The sequence below is a fragment of the Mauremys reevesii genome, linkage group 12, assembly GCF_016161935.1.
Source record: "Mauremys reevesii isolate NIE-2019 linkage group 12, ASM1616193v1, whole genome shotgun sequence".
Classification (NCBI taxonomy): Eukaryota; Metazoa; Chordata; order Testudines; family Geoemydidae; genus Mauremys; species Mauremys reevesii.
In genome coordinates this window covers 47,469,337-47,493,751 of record NC_052634.1, presented here as the reverse complement: position 1 = coordinate 47,493,751, position 24,415 = coordinate 47,469,337, and the positions used below count along the sequence as shown (strand labels likewise).

The following is a 24,415-nucleotide window of genomic DNA, read 5'->3' as shown; positions in this document are numbered from 1 at the left end:
GGCTGCCCAGAGGGGGGGGGGGGCAAGAGGGGCAATTTGCCCCAGGCCCCGAGCCCCCATGGGGCCCCCACCAGAGTTTTTCGGGGCCCCTGGAGCGGGGTCCCTCACTCACTCCGGGTGCCCGGCAAACTCTTGCGGGGCCGGGCGCAGGAGCTTCTGCCGCTCCCGGTCTTCGCCAGCGGGGGGGGGGGTCCTTCCGCTCCGGACGGAAGGACCCCCCCGCTGGCGAATTACCGCCGAAGACGGAGCGGGACCCGCCACCGAAGTTCAGCCCGGTCTTTGGCGATAATTCGGCGGCGGGGGGCCCTTCCATTCTGGGACCCACCGCCGAAGTGCCCCGAAGACCCGCGGCGGGGACACCCCCTGCCGCCGAATTACCGCCGAAGACCGGGCTGAACGGCGGGGGCGGGTCCCGCGTCAGCGGTCATGCGGCGGCGGGGCCCCGCCGCGGTCTTCGGGCACTTTGGCGGCAGGTCCTGAACGGAAGGGGCCCCACGCCCAAGACCCCGGGCCCCCGGAATCCTCTGGGTGGCCCTGCTTCGCGGCCCCCCCCCCCGGCGCGCGCTGCGGCCGTTGGGATTTGAATCCCGCTCGCGGGGAGCCACGGGGGCTGCGCGGCTCAGTCCCCGCGGGCGGCACCAGTGGGACCCGCCCGGCGCTGCTGGGGTCCCGGAGCGGACGCGGGCGGCCGGTCCGAGGGGCGCTGGGCGGGACGGTGAGTGGCGGCTCCGACGGGGGGACCGGGGCTCAGACCCCAGTTCCAGGCGCCAGGCCCAGCCCCTGCCGGGAGCAGCCCACAAGCGGCAGCCTGGGGCCGCGGGGCCGGGCGATGTCCCATCCCGTGTGCGCAGGGACCCAGGGGCAGAATCAGTCTGTGAGTTGTCGCAGTTCAGGGGCTGCAGCCTCGTCACCCACCCGGTCACTGACTGAACTGCAGAGCAGCCCGGGATCCACCTTCCCCGCGGCCCCGCCCCGCTCACCCCATCCCCCTTCCTCCGTCGCTCGCTCTCTCCCACCCTCACTCACTTTCACCAGGCCGGGGGGGCAGGCTCTGGGCTGGATTAACATGGGGGCAAATCAAATCAGGACATGTCCCTGTGGGGAGGGGGTTTCACTTGTTGCTAAAGGGCCAGGGGAGCCCTCAGTATCTGGCTGATTGTGTCTCTCTCGCGCCTCAGGATATTGAGGTTGAGTTTCCTCTGTCAGACGCTGCTGATTCAGAAAAGGATTAGGCATTTATATGGACAATATCATCTTAACTTCGCTGGTATACAAAATTTAGAAGGGATATAAATCTTCATGCGTCAGGATATAAGCCTACCACTAACTGATGGGGGTCAGGAAGAAACATCTCCTATGGGCAGGTTAATCCATAATTGTTTTTCTATGGGGTTTCTCAGACTTTCCTCTGACACAGCTGGGCCTGTGACTTGCCCTGAAAAATAGATCATTGGTGAGCCTTTATATTAGGGATCTGATCATTTTTTGTTTTACAGTAGTGTTTAGCTGTCCCAACCAAAATTCAGGGTCCCATTACAAAAACATAGTAAGAGATTGTCCTGTGCCTCAATTACAAGCTAAATAAATAGACAAGATAGGCAAACAGTAGCATAAAGAAGTATTAACCTCCATTTATAGATGGGGAACTGAGGCAGAGAGGAAGGACCAGATTTTCAAAGGTATTTAAGTGCTTAAGATGCAAACAGATGCTTAAAGATGCTTTTGAAAATCCCACCAGCAGGTTAGGTGCATAACACCCACCGATTTCAATAGGAGTTAGGTGCCAAACCTAACTTAAGCCCTACTGGTCTATTTCCCGTTCCAATTTTCACCAAAACCAATACGGTTCTGCTCACTGATGCCTAGAATATTCCTGGAATTTTGGAATTGCTTGGATGTGGTGTTCACAAGTTCATGTTACAAGCAGAGAAATGCTATCAAGTAGAGTGAAGAACTCACATTACTCAGTAAACAAGTTTTCAAATGTTTTCCTCACACAGATCACTTCTTCAGATAAAGAATATTTCTTCTCCCAACCCGCCCTGCCTCACACCTACAGTACCCCACAGCAAGAAGAGAGCTTAGTGACATGAAAAGGTAATTTTAGGACAGGATTAAGGGCATGGGTGCAAACCAAGTGGTTTAAAAGTGATGGGTGCAGTCAGTCATTACATGATGATGGACACAGTCTGTGACATCACACTCCATTGCCAAGGACACAATTGTGACATCTCATGCAGAGGAGTGTAAACAAGAAGCAGGCAGCATTATCTCCTGCAAATATAAACAACTTGTTTGTCGGACTGATTGGCTGAATAAGATATTATATTATGCCCATAACGTCACAGGCCATAGATGGTCAAAACACCTGGCTTTATGGTCACTGCTGTGGTGATGGCACTTTCACATCACTGGTACCTGATGGCCGTAGATGGTCAAACCTTGTGGGATTTTTCCTTATATGGACACTCAGAGCCACAAGTAACAGGTGACCAATCTCAAGCGAGTAATAAAGAGATTGTGTGACACACCAGCCAGCCTCTGCCTATAAAGGCTGGAGTTGCCAGTTCAGCTCACAAGCTCCAGAAATTCCAGCAAGAACAGGCTGGCTGCCTCCTGTAGGCAAGACTTGAAAGCCAGATGCCTAGCATGATGGAAACAAATAGAAGGCACAGAAGCTGTGACAGGTTAGATCACAGGGACCTCTGAAAGGGAGGGATGGAACTAGGGTGACCAGATAACAACTGTGAAAAATCAGGACAGTGGTGGGGGGTAATAGGAGCCTATATAAGAAAAAGCCCCAAATATCAGGACTGTCTCTATAAAATCGGGACATCTGGTCACCCTAGATGGAACATTTTTACAGTTCTTGGTAATAGCAACACATTAGTTACAAAAATTACCATTAGCAATAACAACAAATTCATTGCAGGTGTCCACCTACAATCATTTTTGTCGTCATGCCACACCTTTGGCTCAATACCATTGGGGTTTGGGCCTTTTAGGGTTAACCTGTGGCTTCCCTTTGCAAACTTAAGTTCTCTCTTTCCTCCTTGTTCTGAAGGATCAAACCCTGATTTTTCTTGCTTAACAGAATTCACTGGCTGATGGGGTGGGCTCTCTTTGTTAACAGCTATTAGCAAGTCTTTCCTCTCCCTGCCAGCCAAATAATTTGCATCAACACAGAAGCACAGACTGCTCACTTAAAGAATCAGAATGGAGACATTCCTGTTCCAACACCATTGTCTTCCCAACCAGCTGGCCAAACACAGCCACTTGGTTATAGAGCTGCTCAACTTTCTTAACAGCTCTTACTCCATCTGAGACCTTTTCAAAGCTATCCACACTGGATCTTTCAAAAGGAAAGTCAGTGGATTTTTACATATCTTCCTAACCAGTCTTTAAAGGGTTAAGTCAGTCTGTGAGTTAATTAACTCTTTCTGGCCCTGTCACCTTCCAATGAGATATTATATTACACCCATAACCAGGCTGGGCCTGGGGCGCTCAGCTGGGGCTAGGCTGGAGGGAGTGGTTGGGCTGGGCTGAGCCTTGCCGTGCCTCCCTGGAGCCCTCCTCATGCTCCTTTCCCCTGGTACAGCCTTTGTTCCAGCTCAGGTGGTAGCTAGTGGATTTCTCATGATGGCCGCCCCATTTGTTCTCTTCCACCCAGATACAGATACAAAAGTGATACATTTATAGAAATAGGATGACCACACTCAGTAGATTATAAACTTTGTAATGATACCTTACAAGAGACCTTTTGCATGAAGCATAGTCCAGTTACATTATATTCACACTCATTAGCATATTTTTATAAAATCATATTGAATGGAACATGACAACAGTGAAGACGACGACAGCGGAGACACCTCCGAAGAAATGCCCTAGAGCCCTTGGGCCGTCATGCTTCAGGAATGTGCGTGAGGTACTAGGAGACCTGGAGATGGGGAGGTGTCCAGCTGGCCATAGGTCAGTGTTGTGAACCCCCAGTTACTAGGCTGAGTTTATCCATCCCCTGGCAATAAAACATTGTCTTGTTTTCACAGGCCCTTTTGATCTCCTGGCTTCTGCCCCCTACCCTGCTGGCAGGGCATTGTGCAGCACCCTTTCCAGCCCACCTGGGTGCAGGAGATCGAGGAAGAGAGCATCTGCCTTCCAGCTCCATCCCATCTAGAGCAAGTGAGTGGAGGTCTCCAGAGCCATCGCCAGGGTGGGGGCATTTGTCTCACGCAGGCCAAGGTGTCCGCTCCCCGCAGACACTCCCAGTTACAATCCCAGTCTGTGCAGGGCGACACTGGTTTCGGGAAGCGGAGCGGTTTTCCCTGTCCAACTCCATGGGGTTCCTGAGCCGTGGAGCTGGTGTAGGTGGGTTGGGGAGGTCCCCACCTAACCATCTCAGTCTCTCTCTCTCTCCCCGCCCCCACCCCACTCCTAGTTGGTGGAGGACAGGGCCCAACAGCTCAGCTTCCTCCATGCTGTCCCACGTCTGTGCTTCTTGGCCCAGCAGCAGGGGCTGGACACTCTGGAGCCCCAGGTCTCCAAAGGGCCCTCGTGGAGAGCACTGCGGTGAGTGGGACCCCGTGTCTGGCCCCTGGGGCAAGGGACCCAGAAATGGGAGGAAAAGTTGGTGGGGCCAGAGGGGGAAGCAGAGGACAGTGGTTCCTGGGCCTGAGGGCTGGGGAGCAGGGAAGGGAGAGCTTCTGACACCGATCGGGAGCTGGCAGTGGGGGAGTTGTAAGGCCGTGTCTGCATCAGTCTACGAGCATTGGTATTTTCTTGAAATTTGTCAGACCAACCTAACTAACGCCTAACCCACATTTGAACCTCTTTTCACACTCTTGCTCATTCTCAAGGTCTGCTTTGCCTCCAGACAGATCCATTCTCTTTCAGAACAGCCTTGCTCTTTCTTGTCTGTTTCACTCACTGAGGTGTCGGAGTAAACACTCACCTTCATTCTATTCTCAGACAAACACTAGTATTAACTGTTTGCTACTGATTTGTGGAGTGGAAGATGCCATTTCTGGGGGATTGTTCCCAAGCAGCAGTATTTTGTGTTCAAACATCTCCCAGCTTCCTTGGTGAAAAATAACACCAGGTTTCTTTGCAATATACAAGAAAGAAGGAGATTTTCACCCCAGATGGGACTTGTACCCATAATCTCTGGCTTAGGAAGCGAATGCCTTATCCATTAGGCCACTGGAGCTCTTAATTGCACCTGGAAGAGGGATGGAAATTCCCTTTCATAATTGCACATTCCTCCTATTCATTCAGAAGCCAAATACTCCATTTAATGGCCTTAGAGAAATGTCTGCATCCCCTGGCAGCGAGGCACCTGGGCAGGTCGCTGACAGAGCTGAGCACCACCTTTCTGCCAGCCATCGTTAGAGAAGAACCCCACACTAGAGTCACCCCTCCCTCCTTCAGCACCTCCACGGCTGTGGCTCTGAGTGGCAGTAGGATGATTAGGGGGTGAATCCGGGGCTGGAAGGGGGTAAGGTCGGCCTGTAAGGAGTAACCAGGTGGGGCAGACCCAGGGGAGGCTGTGGCCTGCTGGTCGGTTGTTGGGATCCAAGCTCTAGATCAAAGCTGCACAGTGACCTGACACCCAGCGTTATAGGGCCGACACAGTGACCCCCTTACTGGCCTCGGTGACCCCCAAACCCTTGTTACTAAGGGCATCGAGGAGTCTCTGTCCCTTAATAACTTCTGGGAGCTCCCCAGCAGGCTGCGGGCGTCAGCCGCCTCCTGCCTCACAGGTTAGACTCTTGGTGCTGTGCCAGCCGCCCCCTCGCTTGCAGGCCCAGTGTAAGAAGAAGGAGGCCCAGTGCTGGCAGAAGAGGGTTTTGATTAATCAACCTCTGTGTTATGGGCACAGGAGGGGGAGTTTATGCTCCCCCAGGGATGCCACTGAAGGCTCCTCGTGGGCTCCTTCAGGTCTGCTGGGAGCTGTGATGTCCCCCTTTTGCCACCTCAAAGGCTCCCGCTTGGACACAGTGGGGTCCCCTGCTGGCTGGGAGAGTGTGGGGGCCGTGTCACAAAAGCCAGTCTCTGAGCAGCCATGTCAGGGACTCGGGCTTAATCCAAGTGCAAAATCTTCAGTTGTGTATGTTTCGCTCCTTTCCCGCCTCCGCCCAAGCGGCAAGGGAGAAGCGGAGGAGACACGCCGGCTCAAAGACGCCTCCCTCCCACTTCCCTGTACGCTGTGCAAAGCTCTTGGCCTGCCTCATGCCTCGTCAGGAAAGCACGGCCATGCGGCCCAAGCCTGAGTCACGTCCACAGCCTGGCCCGCCCCGCCCCGGCTGATGGCCGCGCAGAGCCCCATGCGAGTCAATGGCAGGTCGAGTCGGGGCCATGTAACCAGCCCTCCTGGGGCTCTGGTTCTGGGGTGGCTGGGGCCATGCTACCCACTCTGGGGTTGGGAGGGAGGCTGGGGGCATGATGGGGCTGGGGCACTAGCCTCGGGCAGGAGCTGGCTGCTGCGGTGGGGGGGCTCTGGGTTCCAGTGGGGTTTGCGGAAAGGGCGGGGCCTCAGACAGAAGGGGCGGGGCAGGGCGTTAGTCTCCCCCAGCTGGCGGTTCTCGCCCTGCCCATGGTGTTGCAATGACAGAGGCTGCCCAGGCTGCACTTGTAGCGAGGTTCCCCCACTACATGGCCGCGCAGAGGCTGCAGGAGACAGGCAGGTGGCAGCAGGGGAAGTGGCCACACAGGAGCTCTCAGCAGCAGGGTGACGGACAATGCCGTGGAGCGGCAACGACGCAGAGTGAACAGAGCAAACGGAGAGTCAGTTGAGGAAGTGGCAGCAGCAGAAACTGAGGTATCGCTCGATGCCTTCCCTTCCCTCCTCCACCTCTGGGGCTTTGCTGCCCAAGGGGAGTGGGGGTTGGGGAAGGAGAGCGGAGGGGTCTCTTAAAGGAACATTGGATTGGCCTGTCACACCGCAAGGTGAGAAACTGAGGCGAAGGACACGGCCCAGCGTACTCTGGGGTGGGGTTTTTTCCTTTTGATCATAGATGTGAATGTGGTTGTGGTGGAAGCAGTAAATACTTTTCAGTGGCCTGGCTAGCTCAGCTGGCAGCACCTCTGGCTCTTACTCTGAAGGTTGAAGTTACAATTCCCTGTTTGGGTGCTTGGGGCTTCTCTTCAACAATACAACACACAATCTGCCTAAGCCCCCACCCAGTAACCTGGGGAAACTAACCCTGGCCACTGGGTGCCTCTAAGAGGCGATACTTTCCCCACTCACACGCACTGAGTGTAGAAAAGAAACTTTAATAAAAAGGAGGAAAATCACCTTGTATTAACTTGGGAAAACACCACAATCAGGATTCATAACACAACACTAAGAGCAAAACACCCCCCCCTAACACAGTGTGCTGGGCAGTGGCCTTTTGCCTCAGGCTCCTAAATCCAGACACCAGAAGCTCTTTGGATGTGCCTCTCCCTTCACTGCACCTCACCCACAGCTGCTGCCCTGGGTCAGTGAAAACCCAGAGTTCACCTCTCACCTCCTGGGAGGAAAGCCCCTTTCTCCCTCCGCTGTCTGGCCACATTGCCGGCCGCTTGCCGTTCCCCCCTGTCACCGCTCTGCTGGCCACCCTCTCTGCTCTGGGGCGTCTTGTGATCCCACCACAAGCGGAACAGGCTCCCTAAAAGTAGCAGCCACCAGAGCCCGAACAGTAGCCCCATCCCTTCTACTCAACTCCACGCCCCTGCCCCACCCCTCTCCCCAAGGCCCCGCTCCTACGCTGCCTCCTTCCCCCAGACCCCACTTCCCGCTCACTGCTCTCCACCCCCTCCCCACCCTCACTCGCCCTTACGGTCATTACAAAGTGGCAAGGCAGAGCCCTCCCATTTTAAAAAGTCCTGGGGTGTTGTTCCCCCCTGTTCAGGCACCCCTGGGGCCCTGCACTTCACACAGCTCTCCCTGATTTCAGCTGTTAGTGAGGGAGCCTCACTGCTAGCGCAGACTGGGCAGTTTCTTGCATGAGAGACACTGTCCCAAAGCAGGACTAATGCTTAGAGCTGGTTATCAGTGACTTCAGATCTGTTGGGCTGCAGCAAGACTCTCCATTGAGTCTTAACCAGCTCTGTTATTACACAGGGAAGAACAAATGAGTCAAATGGTGCCTGGAACCCTTAAGAAGGATCCACCCCACCAAGTACCAACACTTGTCGCTACCTGCTCTCAGCCCCACTGAGAATGTTTTGGGGGTCACGCCTTGGCTTTATCAACCTAGGGGGTCTCAGAAAATCATAATTAACAGGTATTCCAGTGGCACAATTCGTTAGTGCACAGTACTTATAGAGCAGTGCTGAGAGGAGCTATGCTGGGGTTGTGAGTTCAAGCCTCACCTGGAGGGCTGGTTTTCATTAACCAAGTGGCACCACCCCCTCATTTGGCCCTGTGGAAGGTAGAATTCTAGCCCAGGGGACCCTGAGGAGAGGAGGAGTCAAAAATGCCCCTCCAATTATTACTTCCTCTCCAGAGTGCAGGCGAGAATCTACAATCCTTTCTCCTCCACCAGCCCCTGTGCCTGCTGAACCCTGGGCGGCTGCACTGCTGTGCTGGGGTATCTCTGCAGGGGGAAAAGCTGCTGTGAAGCAATGTAGAGCAGGTGCAGGAAGGAGCCGGGGTCACTATTCACATTCTGACCTGCACAATTTTCCAAATTTGGGGCTGTCTGAGAACAATTCTAGGGGAAGGTGAACGCAGAGCAGTGATACTGGAGGTGCCCAAACCTCCAATGGGGGCGGCGTGGAAATTAATAATGGGAAGATCATTTGCAAAACTTCACTCGTCATCACTGACAAGATTTGTCTCTGTTCTTATTTCATGCTGTGGTGTTAGTTAGAAGAATCAGGACATATTTTTACTATATTAATTAAATATTTAATTTTATTTAACCAAGCCAAAAACTTAGTGTCACTTATTTTTTCTCTCTCCTAGCAAGTGTGAATTGAATTTTGTGACTTTCTGGAAAGTGCAGCGAGATTAAATGTGGGGAATTCAGTCTCTGTGTTTGTGAGCTGATGTTTTACTCTCACAGGTCAGTGCCTACATTGAAATACCCAGAGGGATCTAAGGGCTGGTGTACGCTGGGCACTTCACTGGCAGAGCGACGTCTCTCAGGGTGTGAATCCCCCCTCCCCCCAAACCCATATAGTTAAGGTGACCTAAGCCCGGGTTAGATAGTGCTAAAGGAAAGGAAGAATTGTTCTGTCAATGCAGCTATTACAGAGATGGTAAAACCCCTCCAGTCACTGTCCACTCCAAAGTGCTATAGCAGTGCCACAGCAGCATTTTAAGTGTCAACAGAGTGAAAGTAGATCTGGCTTCAGTTTGCACTGTGGATGCTCAGGCACTAAGTCTACAGTAATAATAACAAAAGTGCAGTGCTTGCGTAGCTGGCAGGATTTGAACCTGCGCAGGGAGACCCCAATGGATTTCTAGTCCATCGCCTTAACCACTCGGCCACAACTACTTAATACACAGCTGTGCTACTACATGATGATTCTGTTCTCACTGAATTGTCACTTCAAATTGCTCAGACCAGCTTCCCCAGCACACTCATGGCTGCACATCAGTGTAAGTGTGTCCTTGGCTGAACAGCGAGAATTCCTGCCCATTTCCCTTCCGGCTGGAGCAGGATGAGAGTGTGTTTGTGTGAACGACATTGCTGTAGATTGTTGTTCATTCCCCACTCTGACAACTCAGCCAGTCCCTTTCCTAGTCAAATCTCCAGCACATCGTTCCAATAGCAGGGGGCAGGATTTCTCTGGGGCACTGAAATTTTTTCAGGGGGCTGGTGCATGAACTCAGCCTTGCATTCCACCCTTGATGTTTCATGGACTAACAACAGCAGCAGAAAGAAAGAGCCGAGCCAATATCTCCCTGGCAGGGATGCAGGTGCCACGTCCCCTCTGTCTGACCATCGCCATTGCAGGAGAGAAGGGTTCACTGGAGTCGAATGCCCTGGCTCAGACCAGAGACACAGGGAGGTTTTGCTGTTCACGGATCTGTGCAAAGGAAATTGTGTCTCTGTGTGAAATTGAGGCAGGAAATGAAACACCCAATGCCCTAAGGAATGTGGGTGAAGGACTCGGGCTGAGCAATGATTTAACAGGGGTTTGTTTCAATTTATTGGCCTGATTATAACTATCGCTAAAAGCCCCCTGTAACAGGGGCTGCGGGACAGGACAGGCAGTTCTGCACGGAGTGTTCAGAGCTGCCCCGTATCTGCCCTTTCTCTGCACCGCCCCTGCTCCCAGAATGCACCAGGCCCTGGACTGAACTCTTCCCCTGCTGGCCGAGCTGGTTTCGTTTGCTGTGATCCTGTTGGCTTGGCAGGGGGGGAAGTGACACTCCGACCCCAGAGCCAACGCCCCCCTGTCACCCAGCCCCCTGACCCCCAGCAGCGCAGGTCAGCCAGGAGCTGGGCCCTGCCAGGCACTCAGGGGCGTCTCCCCTGCAGCTGGGGGCTCTCCCCAGCGTGGTCTGTGGGAGCTCGCGCACTAACGGGGCAGCAGCAGCAGCCGCGTGGTGGGTTGGGCTGGTGACCCGGGTCCATCTCCTGGGGTCGGCTGGGTTCATGCTCAGGTGACTGGCCCCAGCCACCGGCCGAGCCCCACGGCCACGCTGCTGCTGTTACTGCACTAGCCCCTCACGCCCCCATTCCCCCACTGAAGCCAGGAGAAGGTTTGCAGGGAGGAGGTGGGAAGGGTTTGACCCCAATATCCCAGAGCTGATTCTCCCCACAAAGGGGTGTGTGCATGTGGTGGGTGCCGTGTGCAACGCCCTGTGCCCATGAGGAGGGGACCGGAGCTCTGCCGGCAGGAAGATTTATCCTGCAGGAGCCCTGCCTCCCTCCCCCAGGGGTTCCCCTGGAGCAGAGAAGCTTTGAATCCTCGCCGGAGACTAGAGACGCCCGAGCAGCACAAGCTGCCTGGCAGAGGTTCTGGATCAGGGCCTCACGGGCACATTGGGTTCATTCCCTCAGGGCTGCCCTGCCCAGTGCCAGGGCTGCTCTCACTCCCCAGCACAGAGGGGGCTGCAGGCTCTTTGCCAAGCTGGGTCCCAGCTCAAGGCAGATTTAACACTAGCAGGGGGCCCAGGCATGTGCTGGTGCCACTCAGGGAGGGAATCTGGGCCAAAGACTGATTAGAAATTGGGTAACACTGAAGTGGGACTAGAAAGACCCTTGCTGGGACGTGGGGGGTAGGTAGCCCCCATTGTGTACCGTGCCCTTGCCGAGAAGTCTCTGGGAGAGTGGATTCTTCCTGATGGGCCACCAACACGTCTCGTTGGTCCTGATGTTGGCTGCTCCTTTACTGATACTGACAAGCTAGTTGTGGGCCTTCCCCACTCACCCCATAGCTCCGGGATGCACAGTCAGCAACACTGGTGTGGAAGAAATGAACTCCACTCTCAGGTTTCAAGATCCTTAAGATCACTGACTTGCCAATGTAATTCTTAGGGGGTATAGCTCAGTGGTAGAGTGTTTGACTGCAGATCAAGGGATCCTTGGTTCAAATCCAAGTGCCCCCTTAAAAGCCTGGTCCTTCAACAGCAATAATAATTGCATATCCATTTCCATTATGTTCAGGAGCTCCACTGACTAGGGATACCTGAAATAAATGGAAACACTCAACATTTTCCTGTGCAAATGCATAAAAACCTAGCAAACATGTCCCCCAGCTGAAATCAGTTCCAATCCTCTAAGTGTCTAATTTGTGTTTTCATCAACTAAACGAAGGCCCATGAAGACACATTTGCAGGTCCTTGGCCTCCATGGGCTACAATGTGCAGAAGAACAAGAAACACATCCACGTGAGAGGCATGGACTAGTCTGTATTACATTTGGTAAGTAAGTTGCCATTGGGACTGAAAACTCTACTGGAGGTGGACAGGAGCCTGTTACAAAACTAAAAGAACCAAGATTTACCAAACTCCCTGTTACACATTCAATCCTCTGTTTGTGCACACGGCATCAACTGGGGCTCTAATAAATGGCAATCTTCCTTTAACACAGATCGTTGTTCCTTGTAACTTTCAGATACATTCGAATGGCAGCTGTTCAGAGGTCATGTGCTTCTAGTTCATGAGCAGCAGCAGAGTCTCTGTACGTTTACCAACCGTAGAGCTGGGTGTGTCTGCATCCAAGTAACTGCAGAGTCAGTGTAGTCCCAGACAGTTAATTGCACAGTCTCACTTTCTGATCTCATTGATCATTTGGGTAGAAACAGCAACGGTTTGGTGGGGTTTTTTTTCCCCTTCGTTTTCTCCTAAGGAATGTGTGATCTTGAGCATGTTAGTTTAAGTTCCCTGTGGGTCAGGAAAATTCCATCTCTTTGAAATAGCTGGGAAGTGACTTGTTTGTATAACCTAGAATAAAGGAGCTTTTGTAAAGCAGTTTTGCCTTTAAATATACTGGGATAAAAATAGTAAACAGTAAATTCCACAGCCAGACACCAGGCCAGGATCAATTGATGGGGCCAGGATCAATTAATTACAGAAGAAACAAACTCTTGGGAAGTAAATGTAATTTGTCCCCAAACCTTTCCTTGTTCTCATATGCTATCACGGAGTCTCTTCTAGAGGGCAGAGTTAAGGTTATCTGGGCATATACCATCACTCTGTATTCCCTGTTTTTCCAGAGTTTGAGTTTTACTGAAGTCGATGTTCTGGAAGGTAAGAAATATTCACAGTCAAAGTTAACTCTCTGTTAACAAAGGTTTTGTTATTGGCAAATAATGAGACTAATCCCTCACTGCGGTAATTCCACTGACTTCAGTGTACTCTTTCCTCATTTCTAGTTCCAAAAAAATAAGCAAATTAAAACAATATTGAGAACTAAAATGCTGTGAGAAAATGGAAAATTTAGTAGCTCAGATTTCAGTTTCTTCTGTGTCTTGTCCGTGTGTAAATGGCACAACATGTTAATTTATAAGCACATCTTTCTTAACTTCTTTAAATATTCTGTAGTACATTAACTATATCCAGTGGGTTGTTCAATGCAGTGAGGTTTTCATGCATTGACCAAAACATATTTTTCATGTTATGTAAATGAACACAACTCATTGAACGCAAAATTGTGTATTTCATGCGGTGAACTGTGTCGGTAGCTCAGATTAATAGGTTTGTTTTTTCTCTCTCTCTCTCCATGAAAAAAGGAAGAAACCGTGAAAACACCCATGGGAGAGAGGGGGTTTCTGAGAGCTGGGAAAGATAGGGAGATATTTATGAAAGGGGGAGAGGCCAAAGTAGGGCCTTAGCTGGAGCAAAGGGGGAGGTTTTTTGTGCAGGTTCATTTCAGCCAGCCTCACATCCTGTAGTCCCTACTTCCCCACCCCCCCCAACAAAGCCACCTGTGACTCCTGAGACAGCCCCACGTCAAAAACTGCAGAGCCCCCAGCACTCCCTCTCCTAGCTGGATCCCCTGGCAGCCAGAGCTGTCCGCAGAACTGCTGCGGTTGCTCCCCTGGGTCTCTGGTCAAGGACGGCTACCGGCTTCTCCTGAGAATGCAGCTGAGAAATGATTAACCCTTCTCTAGATTCTCGCCTGTGGGCTCTGAGAAGCAAGATGGGGCCTGTATGATAAAGTCCATGCAACATTCCCCTCACATCCCAGCCCTGGTATGTCACCAGTAGCTGCTGTCCCTGCGTAGCAGCAAAGGATGTTTCCCGTCATTCAGGAGATCCAAGCCTGGGACTAAAGTCAGCCCAGCCCAGCCCCCACACCTTAAAGTGAATAAGGAAAAGTTATTTACTTGTTCCCATAATATAAGAACTAGGGAACACCAAATGAAAGTAATAGGCAGCAGGTTTAAAACAAATAAAAGGAGGTTCTTCACACAGTGCACAGTCAACCTGTGGAACTCCTTACCTGAGGAGGTTGTGAAGGCTAGGACTATAACAGGGTTTAAAAGAGAACTAGATAAATTCATGGAGGTCAAGTCCATTAATGGCTATTAGGCAGGCCGTGTAAGGAATGGTGTCCCTAGCCTCTGTTTGTCAGAGGGTGGAGATGGATGGCAGGAGAGAGATCACTTGATCATTACCTGTTAGATTCACTCCCTCTGGGGCACCTGGCATTGGCCACTGTTGGCAGACAGGATACTGGGCTGGATGGACCTTTGGTCTGAGCCAGTATGGTCATTCTTATGAAGGGAGGGAGAAAGCACTGCAACAGAGTTTCTGTAGTATATTGGTTATCATGTTTGCCTACCACACAAAAGGTCCCTGGCTCAAAACCAGACAGAAATAGGAGGGCTTATTTCTGCCTGTCCAGCAAGGCGCTCCTACTGCTGCCACTGGTCTGTCCCTGTGATAACCCCAACTCCTGCATGGCAGAGGGTGGTGAAATGAGCTGAGAAGAAACCTTGGCATCAGCAGGGGAAAGCTAGAGGATCTGGGCCACTCACCTTTTGAAGCCTTGTGGCTTGGTCTCCTCTGCCCTTGGAGATTGGCCTATGGCGGCCGGCTCTTCTCCGTGACTTGCCAAAGGAGGGAGTGAGGCAGGAATGGGGCAAAAGAGGAAAGTCGAGCTGAGGAAGGCAGGGCAGAAGCTAAGCGCCTCAGTGTGGCTAAGTAGGGTTAGTAGAGCACCACCAGTCGTTCTGCAAAGCCTGGGGAGGTGCGGTTGGCTGCTGGGAGGTAGAATCCTGTGCCTGCCTCTTGGCTTCCCAGGGATGGCTACTTGCAGCCCAGGAGAAGGATGGTTCTGGGTGAAAGGAAGACAAGCAAAGCTCTGGGAGGAAATTTGGGAGCAGGGTGCTGGCTCTGCGCTGGGAGAGGGGGTTGGGGTGCAGGAGAGGTGGCGCTTACCCCGGGCACTGCAGCTCCCAAAGTGACCGGTACACACAACCCTGCGTCAGCAGCTCCTAGGTGGGCGGGGCCAGGGGGTCTCCGTGCGCCGCTGTCTGCTGGTGCCGCCCCCAGAGCTCCCATTGGCTGCAGTTCCTGGCCAATGGGGGCTGCAGAGTTGGTACTCGGGGCAGGGGCAGTGAATGGAGACACTCCCCCTGCCCCAGGGGATGCTGGGACATGCCGGCCATTTCTGGGAGTGGCACGGAGGGATGGAGGCAGAGTGGGCAGGGAGTCACCTCAGTTCTGCTGGCACATCTCTGCACACCCATGGGGGGAGGGGAGCAGAGGGCCTCCATATGCTGCCTGGGGGAGGGGCAGAGCACAGAGCTGCCTCCCCTCCTGGGTCTATTACAGGAGTGGGTGGGTGGGGTCTTTTGCCCTGCAAGGTGCAGCAGGTCAGACTAGATGATCACATTGGTCCCTTCTGACCTTAAAGGCTCTGAGTCTAAAAGGGAGAGGGAAGTAAAGAAATTAAAAACAAAAAAACCAAACATTGTAATACCAGGATAACTCCAACAGCTCATTGTATAGTCCCACCCTTTTCTTCCGTGGTGAATGACCTGAAGGGCATTGATTATCTCATTCTATTGATAAACTGATATAACGTGACTGAAACTAAACCAACTCCCAGCAGAGGAAACATCACACCACTGCATTGTCTGGGAATCAAACCCAGGTCAACTGCTTGGAAGGCAGCTATGCTCATCACTATACCACCAATGCATCTGGCAAAAGCATCCCTTATGCTTGCCCAATGAGGCTAGAGCAGCATTGAGGAGATTTTTCTGCCTGTTAAAATGTACTGGATTCTCATCACTAAAAAATAATCTCCATCTTCACCTGGGTTTGAACCATCAGCCTTTCAATTAGCCACCAAAGTTATTAATCACAGGGTATGTCTACACTACAGGATTATTCCGATTTTACAGAAACTGTTTTTTGGAAACAGATTGTATAAAGTCGAGTGCACGCGGACACACTAAGCACATTAATTCAGCGGTGTGCGTCCATGTACCGAGGCTAGCGTCGATTTCCAGATCGTTGCACTGTGGGTAGCTATCCCATAGCTATCCCATAGTTCCCGCAGTCTCCCCCACCCATTGGAATTCTGGGTTGAGATCCCAATGCCTTATGGGGCAAAAACAGTGTTGTGGGTGATTCTGGGTAAATGTCAGTCAATCCTCCCTCCGTGAAAGAAACGGCAGACAATCATTTCACGCCCTTTTCCCTGGAGCCCGTTCAGCCTTTTTTCACTGTCACCGTATCTCTACTGGATGCTGCTGACAGACGCGGTACTGCAGCGCTACACAGCAGCATCCCCTTGCCTTTTGCAAGTTAGCAGAGATGGTTACCAGCCATACCGTCCCACTGATGCTTTGCAAGTTGACAATGACAGTTGCCAGTTATACTGTACCGATTGCTGCTATCATGGGTTCTCCTGGCTTGCCTTGGTGAGGTTGGCTGGGGGCGCGTGGACAAAAATGGGAATGACACCCCAGGTCATTCCATTCTTTAAGTTTTGTCTAAAGGGAGAGTCAGTCCTGTCTAGACTATCAGGCAAGCCTACAAAAGAACCAGAGAAGCAAACGGCCGCTCCAGGTCAGAACCCCAGACATCCCGCAGAAATGATGAGCTGCATGCCATTCTAGGGGGTGCCCCTGCAACAACCCCACCCATTGCTTCCCTCCTCCCCCACCCCTCCTGGGCTACCGTGGCAGTTATCCCCCCATTTGTGTGATGAAGTAATAAAGAATGCAGGAATTTGAAACAACACGGACTTTATTGCCTCTGCAAGTAGAGCTCAAAGGTGGGAGGGGAAGGCAGCCTCCAGCTGCTATGATATTCCAGGCAGGACTGAATCTCCATTAGACAAAGCTTAAAGAAGAGAATGACCTGGGAGTCATTCCCATTTTTGCCCAGGCGCCCTCGGGCGACCTCACCGAGGCCAGCCAGGAGCACTCACGGGACAACGATGACAAATACCAGTCCTACTGTACCATCTGCCGTCGGGAAGGGAAGGGAAGGGAAGGGAAGGGGATGCTGCTATGTAGCGCTGCAGCACCGTGTCTGACAGCAGCATCCAGTAGACATATGGTGACATTGAAAAAAGGCGAGAAATTATTTTTTTCCCTTTGCTTTCACAGGGGGGGAACGACATATACCCTGAACCACCCGCAACAATGTTTTTGACCCTTCAGGCTTTGGGAACTCAGCCAAGAATTCAAATGGTTTTCGGAGAGTGCGGAACTGTGGGATAGCTACAGACGTCAGTCGCCCCTCCCTCCGTGAGCGTCCATTTCATTCTTTGGCTTTCTGGTACGCTTGTCTCAGCTCCTTAAGTTTCAGCACTGTATTGAGTCCCTGTTGTGGCCTCTGTCTATCATGGCCTCAGGGATTTTTTCAAATGCTTTGGCATTTTGTCTTTTGGAACGGAGTTCTGATAGAACAGATTCAGCTCCCCATACAGAGATCAGTTTCAGTATCTCCCATATGGTCCATGCTGGAGCTCTTTTTTGATTCTGGGACTTCATGGTCACCTGTGCTGATCAGCGCTCCACGCTGGGCAAACAGGATATTAAATTCAAAAGTTCGCAGGGCTTTTCCTGTCAACTGGCCAGTGCATCCGTGTTCAGATTGCTGTCCAGAGCGGTCACAATGGTGCACTGTGGGATAGCGCCCGGATGCCAATACCATCGAATTGCGGCCACAATAACCCTAATCCGACATGGCAATACCGATTTCAGCGCTACTCCCTTCGTCGGGGAGGAGTACAGATACCAGTATTAAGAGCCCTTTATATCGATATAAAGGGCTTTGTTGTGTGGATGGGTGCAGGGTTAATGTGATTTAACACTGCTAAATTTGATATAAACTCGTAGTGTTGACAATGAGGGTAATCATCTAGTGGAACAAGCTCCGCAAGGGACGTGGTTAATTCCCCATCACTGGCCTGTGTAAATCAAGACTGCAAGACACGTGGTGTGTGGGTGTCCCTGTTCCCCCTTCAGAACCTCTGGTACATGGTGCTTCCCTGCTCCCAGTTCAAGATCCCCATCATGTGGGTGCTCCCATCCAGGATCTCTGGTGGGTGTCTCTGTCCCCCACCCCATGAACTAGCTCCAGTGTGTGGTTTCCCCTGCCTGCCTCCATCGGGGATCTGTGGGTGTCTCTGTTCCCCTTTTCAAGATCTGTGTTGCTTGGGTGCGTCCCTCCCTGCAAGTCAGAATCCCCAGCGTGTGGGTGCTCCCATCCCCGCCTCCAGGCTCTGAGGCGGGTGTCTGTGTAAAAAGAGACTGTGTCTCACTGTCTTGCCCAGGCTACACTGCAGGGGCTATTCACAGGCACAATCCCACTACTGATTAACATGGGAGTTTTGACCTGCTCTATTTCTGACCTGGGCCAGTTCACCCCTCCTTAAGCAACCTGGGGACCCCAAGCTTCCCCAGGATCACCATATTGATGCTGAACTTAGTGCGGACACCTGATCGGCACAGCCCCCTGCTGCCCAGAACTCCTGAGCTCAAATGATCTGCTGGCCTCAGCTTCCCCAGGAGCTGGGATCACAGGCACGAGCCACGGGGCCTGGCTTGTTAGAGAGTCTCCTACTTCCAGTGTCAGGCCCAGCCTGGGAGCTCTGCGCTCTGAGCGGGTGGAAGTGAAGCCTGGAACTGACCTGATGTGCTGAGGGTTATTTGCACTGCGCACTTCACACAGAGGTGAAAACACAGGGCACAGATCTTTGAGCACAACCCTCGTCCTGAGGAATGGGGGGGGCTGCATAAAGAGAGACCGTCTCTCCCTGGTGGGGCTGCAGCGGCTCTTCACAGGGGCAGTCCCACTGCCAATTGGTACCAGAGTTTTGAAAGCCTCCTTTCCTGGGCTGGCTCCCCGCTCCCTAGGGGGAACTGGTGGCCCCAAACTTCCCCGAAACCATCATAACGAGGCCAACCTGAGCACAGGCACCTGCTCAGCACCCCAGGGTGCAGCCCTGAACTCCAGCAATCAGCTACACTCAGCTGCCACCCAACAAGCATTACACGCAGGAGCCTTCCTGCCCCGCGTGTTCAGGTCCCTCCCAGCGCCAGCTTTAAACTCCGCTGCTCAGTTCTAAGCTTTGGCCACACGGGGGCAGCCTGGAGCTCAGCCAACGCCTCCCGGTGCTGGTTGCGTTTCCCACTCCTCGTGGCAGGTTCACACCCCGCAGGCAGATCTCTGAATCGGAGCCGAACCGTTCCCCAAATCCAGCGCTTTAGCAGCAGCTTTGCTAGGAAAGCGCTGACGTCCCCAAGTAACGTAAGAGCCAGAGCGCTGTGTCCAGGATCTTCTATTGGGCCCCTCACCGTGGTGTCTGTCAGGCGCAAGGAGAAACCAGGGAAATGTTTTCATGGCGTTTAAGGGCAGAAGGGGCCATTAGCTCAGCTAGTCTGACCCCCGAATAACACAGAATTACACCATGACACGTATTGATCCCACAGACCTTAGATAGATCAAAGCGTTTCAGCCCTCAGGAAGGAGACTAAACTGGATGCCAGAGGCAGCGAACAAGGGGCCCCCAAGGCAATGGCAGGGAGCTGACGAGGTGAAATATGCCCAGATGATCCCAGCAGGCGACCCACCCGCATGCTACAGAGGTGGGAGTCCCTGTTCCTCCTGCCCTTAAGAATCTCTGGTGGTAAGTGGGTCCCCACAGTTCCCCAGGTAAGAATCCTCCATGTGATTTCCCTGGCTTCACCTCCAGATAAGAACATTGTGTGGAGGGAGTGGGAGGAAGGTTGTCTGGCAGATATGTAAAGGGGGACTGTGTCTCCCGGTCTGGCCCAGGCTCCAGGGAGGAAGTGATCTCAGTGTGTCTGGCTGTCTCCATTCCTCCCACCCATAAGAATCCCTGGTGTGTGGGTGCACCCTAGACCATTAAGGATCTCTGGTGGGTGGGTGTCTCTCTCCCCCTAGTCAGGATCTCTGGGGCGTGGCTGTATAAAAAGAGACTTTGACACACCCAGGCTGGGCTGCCATCATGGAACAGACCAGGTCCTTCTGTGGAGGGTTTGCGTTCCTCCAAGGACGTGATCTCAGTGTGTGTGGGTGTCCCTGTCCCTTTAACCCTTAATAATCCCTGGTGCGTGGGTGTGCTGGGCCCCATTACAATCCCCTCTGTCTTACCCCCCATCAGGGATCCGGTGGATGAGGGTGTTCTCCACGCTACTGGGGGCGTCTGGTGCCCCTGTCCCCCCTGGTTAATAGTGGAGTGTGCGTGGGGGGTATAACTGGCTCTCCCTGTCCTGCCCAGGCGGTGCTACAGCAGCTGTTCACAGGGGCAGTGTTGCATCGCAGGCGTATATGAACAAAGCTCTTCAGTCAGTTTGATTGGCAGCAAAGTCATTTATTTCTCTCCAGCATACATCTTTATACTCTTGAAGCAGGCAAGCAAGCAGTTGCTAATTGGTTAACAAAATTAACACAGCCGGAGCTGTGACTTCATAGAACTAGCCAAGGCCAACTTCTCAAAACAAAGCTCAAAGCCTAATTAACCCATCCTAAAAACCTAAACATCTTAGCTTCCCACACTACCAACTGCCAAGCTAGCAAAATATTCCCAACACCTCCCCCTTCTACCCAAAATCAAAAAGGAGGGAAAGAAAAAAGGAATAAAAACATAAGCAAAACATTTCCAACTTATTACAGCATAACACCACAATCTATCACAAGCCAAAATTAAAACTTTATAAAGCCAACCTATATAACCATGCAATTCTTAACATAACCCCAACAACACCAAACAAAAACAAAGCACAACAAATAAATGGTGTAAATTCTACAGGATTCCCCCCTTCTCTATAGCACACCAACTTGTGGCAAACTTCTATTACCAAATCATCCCTCAGATGTCAGGCGATCAAACTGACACTGAGGGAGGGGGGGGGGGGTCCTAGAAAAACACAACATAAACCACATAAAACGCAAAACACAATTCTGGCCAGAAACACAAACAAATAAACACCACAAAACAGACATAAAACACATAACATAAATTTAACTCTGTAAACAAATGCATGGTATATCAAGTACTAAGCAGCTAACATCCATATTCCTCAATTATCTAAAATACAAAAACAAATATACCCCTACTGGGCAATCAATCATTACTTAAAATACACAAATACCCTTATTAATTTCAGACAAAACAGGGGAATCACTTCATCAATTAAATCATTTACAGTAATACAATTGCATCTTGGCTTACTTGTAAATTCAAAGCCATTCTCCCAAATTACCTAAATTTATGCCTAAATAACACCATAAACTCCCCCCCCTTTGAGAATACTCAACAAACCTTTTGGCTGAGTTTTCTCAAACTTTAAAAACAAAAAACAATTAGGCTCTAAAAAACAGGGCTAGTAATGGGGGGGGGGGGTAATATCATTTACAATCCAATGAGGGAGGGCAATACATGCTAAAAAAAAAAAAATTCCACAACACAGGGCGCAGCCTGTAAAATAAACCCCAAAATCCAATCAATACCACATTTTTTAGCAGGAGTCCAAATTTTTTCCTGCCAGTGTGCAATTCTTTGCTTCTTTACCAGGGTCAGTTCTCAATGCCCTTTTAGTCAGGAATTTCTAGACATTGGCAATATCAATGATGTGAGTGTTTTTTCTTCTGTTCCACCACCATCGTGGTTCAAGTTTTACGGGGGAAATTATCAGGACACCATCCTATACATTCAGGCAAAGCAAAAATTATCTCAATCAATTAAATCATTCAGGGAGGATCAAACAAACGGGATCCTGGCACAGCTAACAAGCAGTTGTCCTCCAGGGGCTCAGGTTGTGTAAATCTTGTTGCTTTCTCAGTCATTCCATCCACCATTGCAGCAGTCATCTCTAATACTGACACTGGTGCAGTTTCTTCAGTCCTACTGTTTGCAGCCTCAAATCCCGAATGAGCAGTGGTAATATCTTGGACTAGTTCAGGAAATAGTTTTTCAGGCACTGCTTCTAAAGGCTTTAAAATTTCAGCCGAGGTTTCCATAGGCGTTACAGTGTCTGCAATGATTTGTTCTTCAATTGCTGCAGCTGTAACAGGCACAAATGTTTTTTGAGCCCCAGAGCTTTCAGTACTAAAAATGGGTGAGCCAGTATCTGCCAGCTGCACAGCTAATTTCTCTTGCTTCTCTTCGTCTCCCTTTCCACACACAGGCAGTTCTTGAGGACACATGTCGCTCTGTAGAGGGGCCCCATTTACAACTGCCCCTGGGCATTCTGATACTAGGTTAGATGGCGCATCTCCTACATCATTCTGCATGGGGGCCTCAGCTGCAACCGCGTCAGTGGGCTCTGAGTCCAAGGTAAACACAGGATCTTCTACCTCTGTCGTCACAGGTGCCTCAGTTACCCCACTCTGCATTGCATCCCCCATAAGAGCTTCCTGAGTGATCTGCCGCCCATCGGATCCCTGAAGCCGAGCGGTTCGGGTGGGCTTGCGCAAAGTGATGTCCATAGCAAAGGCAGTTTGGGGAGGGCCAGTGGATCCAAACCCTCGAGACCCGCGGTCAATCGGGGTCGATCGGGGCACACATCCCTTGAAAGGTATTAACTGAGCAAGACGTGTACCAGCAGTTATAGTCACAGGGGGACAAAGGGCACGTACCATTATCCCAATATTCCCCGTATGGTCGGCATCAATAAGGCCAGGCAAAACAAAAATACCTTGTTTTGATGTTGACGAGCAGCCGATCAAAAGGGCACTCAATCCAAATCCTAATGGGCCATCGGTGTTGGAAGGAAGAACTTGAACCTCGTCAGTCTCTAAAACTACATCTGTCACTGTGGCCAAGTCCACTCCGGCGCTGCCACGGGTTGCTCCAGTGAGGCGTTCCAGGCAGCCGGGTTGCTGGTTGGAGGTACTTGTGTCGTCGCGCTCCTCCGAGGGGCGCTCCGCGATCCGTTTCCCGGCAGCGGTGTTCCATCCTTCTTGTAACGCGCCCAACAGTCGGTGGCGCGATGTCCAAACTTATCACATCGTGTGCAAGCGCCAGTTGCAGCTTCAGGTAACACATCAGAGGCCCGCTGCCCATTTTGCATAGGGCAGTCCCGCCGGAAATGCCCGGGTTTTCCGCAACCAAAACAGGGGCCGGCTGGCCGGGTCGGTTTTCTAGCCCCCCGCTGTCGCCCGAGCAGGGGTCGTAACGCCACGGCCAGTGCAGAGGCCTGTGCCTTAGCATGAATTGCCGCCTTATCCATCTCCTCAAGCATAGCGGCCCTACCACATGCCTCAATCATTTCCATCAGGGTCGCAGTCTTGGGCAAGGTGGCTAATATACGGCGGCAAGTGGGATTTGCATTCTGGGTTGCAAGATCAAGTCCAACTGCAGTTCTGGCCTCTGGCGTCAGATTAGGAGATCTATCAATAGCCTCTCGAAGGCGATCCAAAAAGGTGGAATACGGTTCCGATGGGCCTTGCATAATTTTAGCGTAGGGAGGGCTCGGCTTTCCCATCTGGGGCACCGCTTTAAAGGCAGCCAAAGCCAGTTCCTGCGACTGCTGCAGAATCCGGGGATCGAGGCGGGCTTGCAAATGCGGGTCAACAAAGCGACCGGCTCCCAAAAACATATCAGCAGTGGCCACGCACCGAGGATCATCATCCGGTAAATCCAAATTGCGGACAAGAGCCAAGTCAACTCTCTTAGCCCAATCATCTTTCCACAACAGTTTCTGTGTAGGTGTAAGAAGCATGTCAGCTAGCTTAATCGCATCGTACGGACACATTGCTTGGCCAGCAAATACCTGTTCAATGATAGACTGTACATACGGATTATCTAGTCCATAAGCCATGATCGATTTCTGTGCCTCACGGATCAACTTCCAATCCAAAGGGGCCCACCGTCTATGATTAGGGTGTTGAGGGTCTGGCGTAATCACCGGAAAGGCCTCAGGTGTTAGACCTTCAAGGATGGCTTCTCTTAAAACCCCATGCCAGCGCTGTACCGGATCCGGAGGGTCCCCAGTTGGAGGGTCCCCGGGGCCAGGTGGGGCGGGGGGGCAAGTCGGATGAAAGCGCTCGTGAAGATGCGACCGCGATGATCCAGGTGGAGAACCGTGCAACTGGTCCAACTTGTCACACATATGCTGCAGCTGTCGACCCTGGCGCTCCATCTCCTTATAGAAGGCATCAGACTGAGTAAACTGAGTAAACGTAGTCAAATCGGGATATGGCTTTGATGGCACATGTTCCACCCGAGCCCCCTTCGTTCCCCCGCAATCGTGGCACCCCCAGGTCCCGTGGACATGGCATGGCTTTGGAGGGGGCGCATACGGCAAGGCTGTCTCCATAGGCTCGGGCGTATCGGGGGGTAACGGGACCGTAGCAGGATCAATCATGTCGGGGCCAATAGCCACATTGGAGGGTAGTGGAGCCGTAGCAGGGGCAACATCATCCATAGGGTAGGGGTTGGAAGCCAAAGGTATCACCGTGTCCTCACCACCGAAAAACTCTCTGGCTCCAACCGGCAACACAGAAGGCATTCCGGGCGTTGGGCGGCAAAGCTCAGAA

At 51.9% G+C, this 24,415-nt stretch overlaps 2 non-coding genes across 2 annotated transcripts; one reads left to right on the top strand and one right to left on the bottom strand.

Annotated features, from left to right (window-relative positions):
• Positions 1 to 9,400: 9,400 nt before the first annotated feature.
• Positions 9,401 to 9,482, bottom strand: TRNAS-AGA. Its single transcript has one exon. It is a non-coding gene; the product is annotated as a tRNA-Ser (tRNA).
• A 1,991-nt stretch (positions 9,483 to 11,473) lies between these two features.
• TRNAC-GCA lies at positions 11,474 to 11,545 on the top strand. The gene has a single exon. It is a non-coding gene; the product is annotated as a tRNA-Cys (tRNA).
• The last annotated feature ends 12,870 nt before the right edge of the window (positions 11,546 to 24,415 follow it).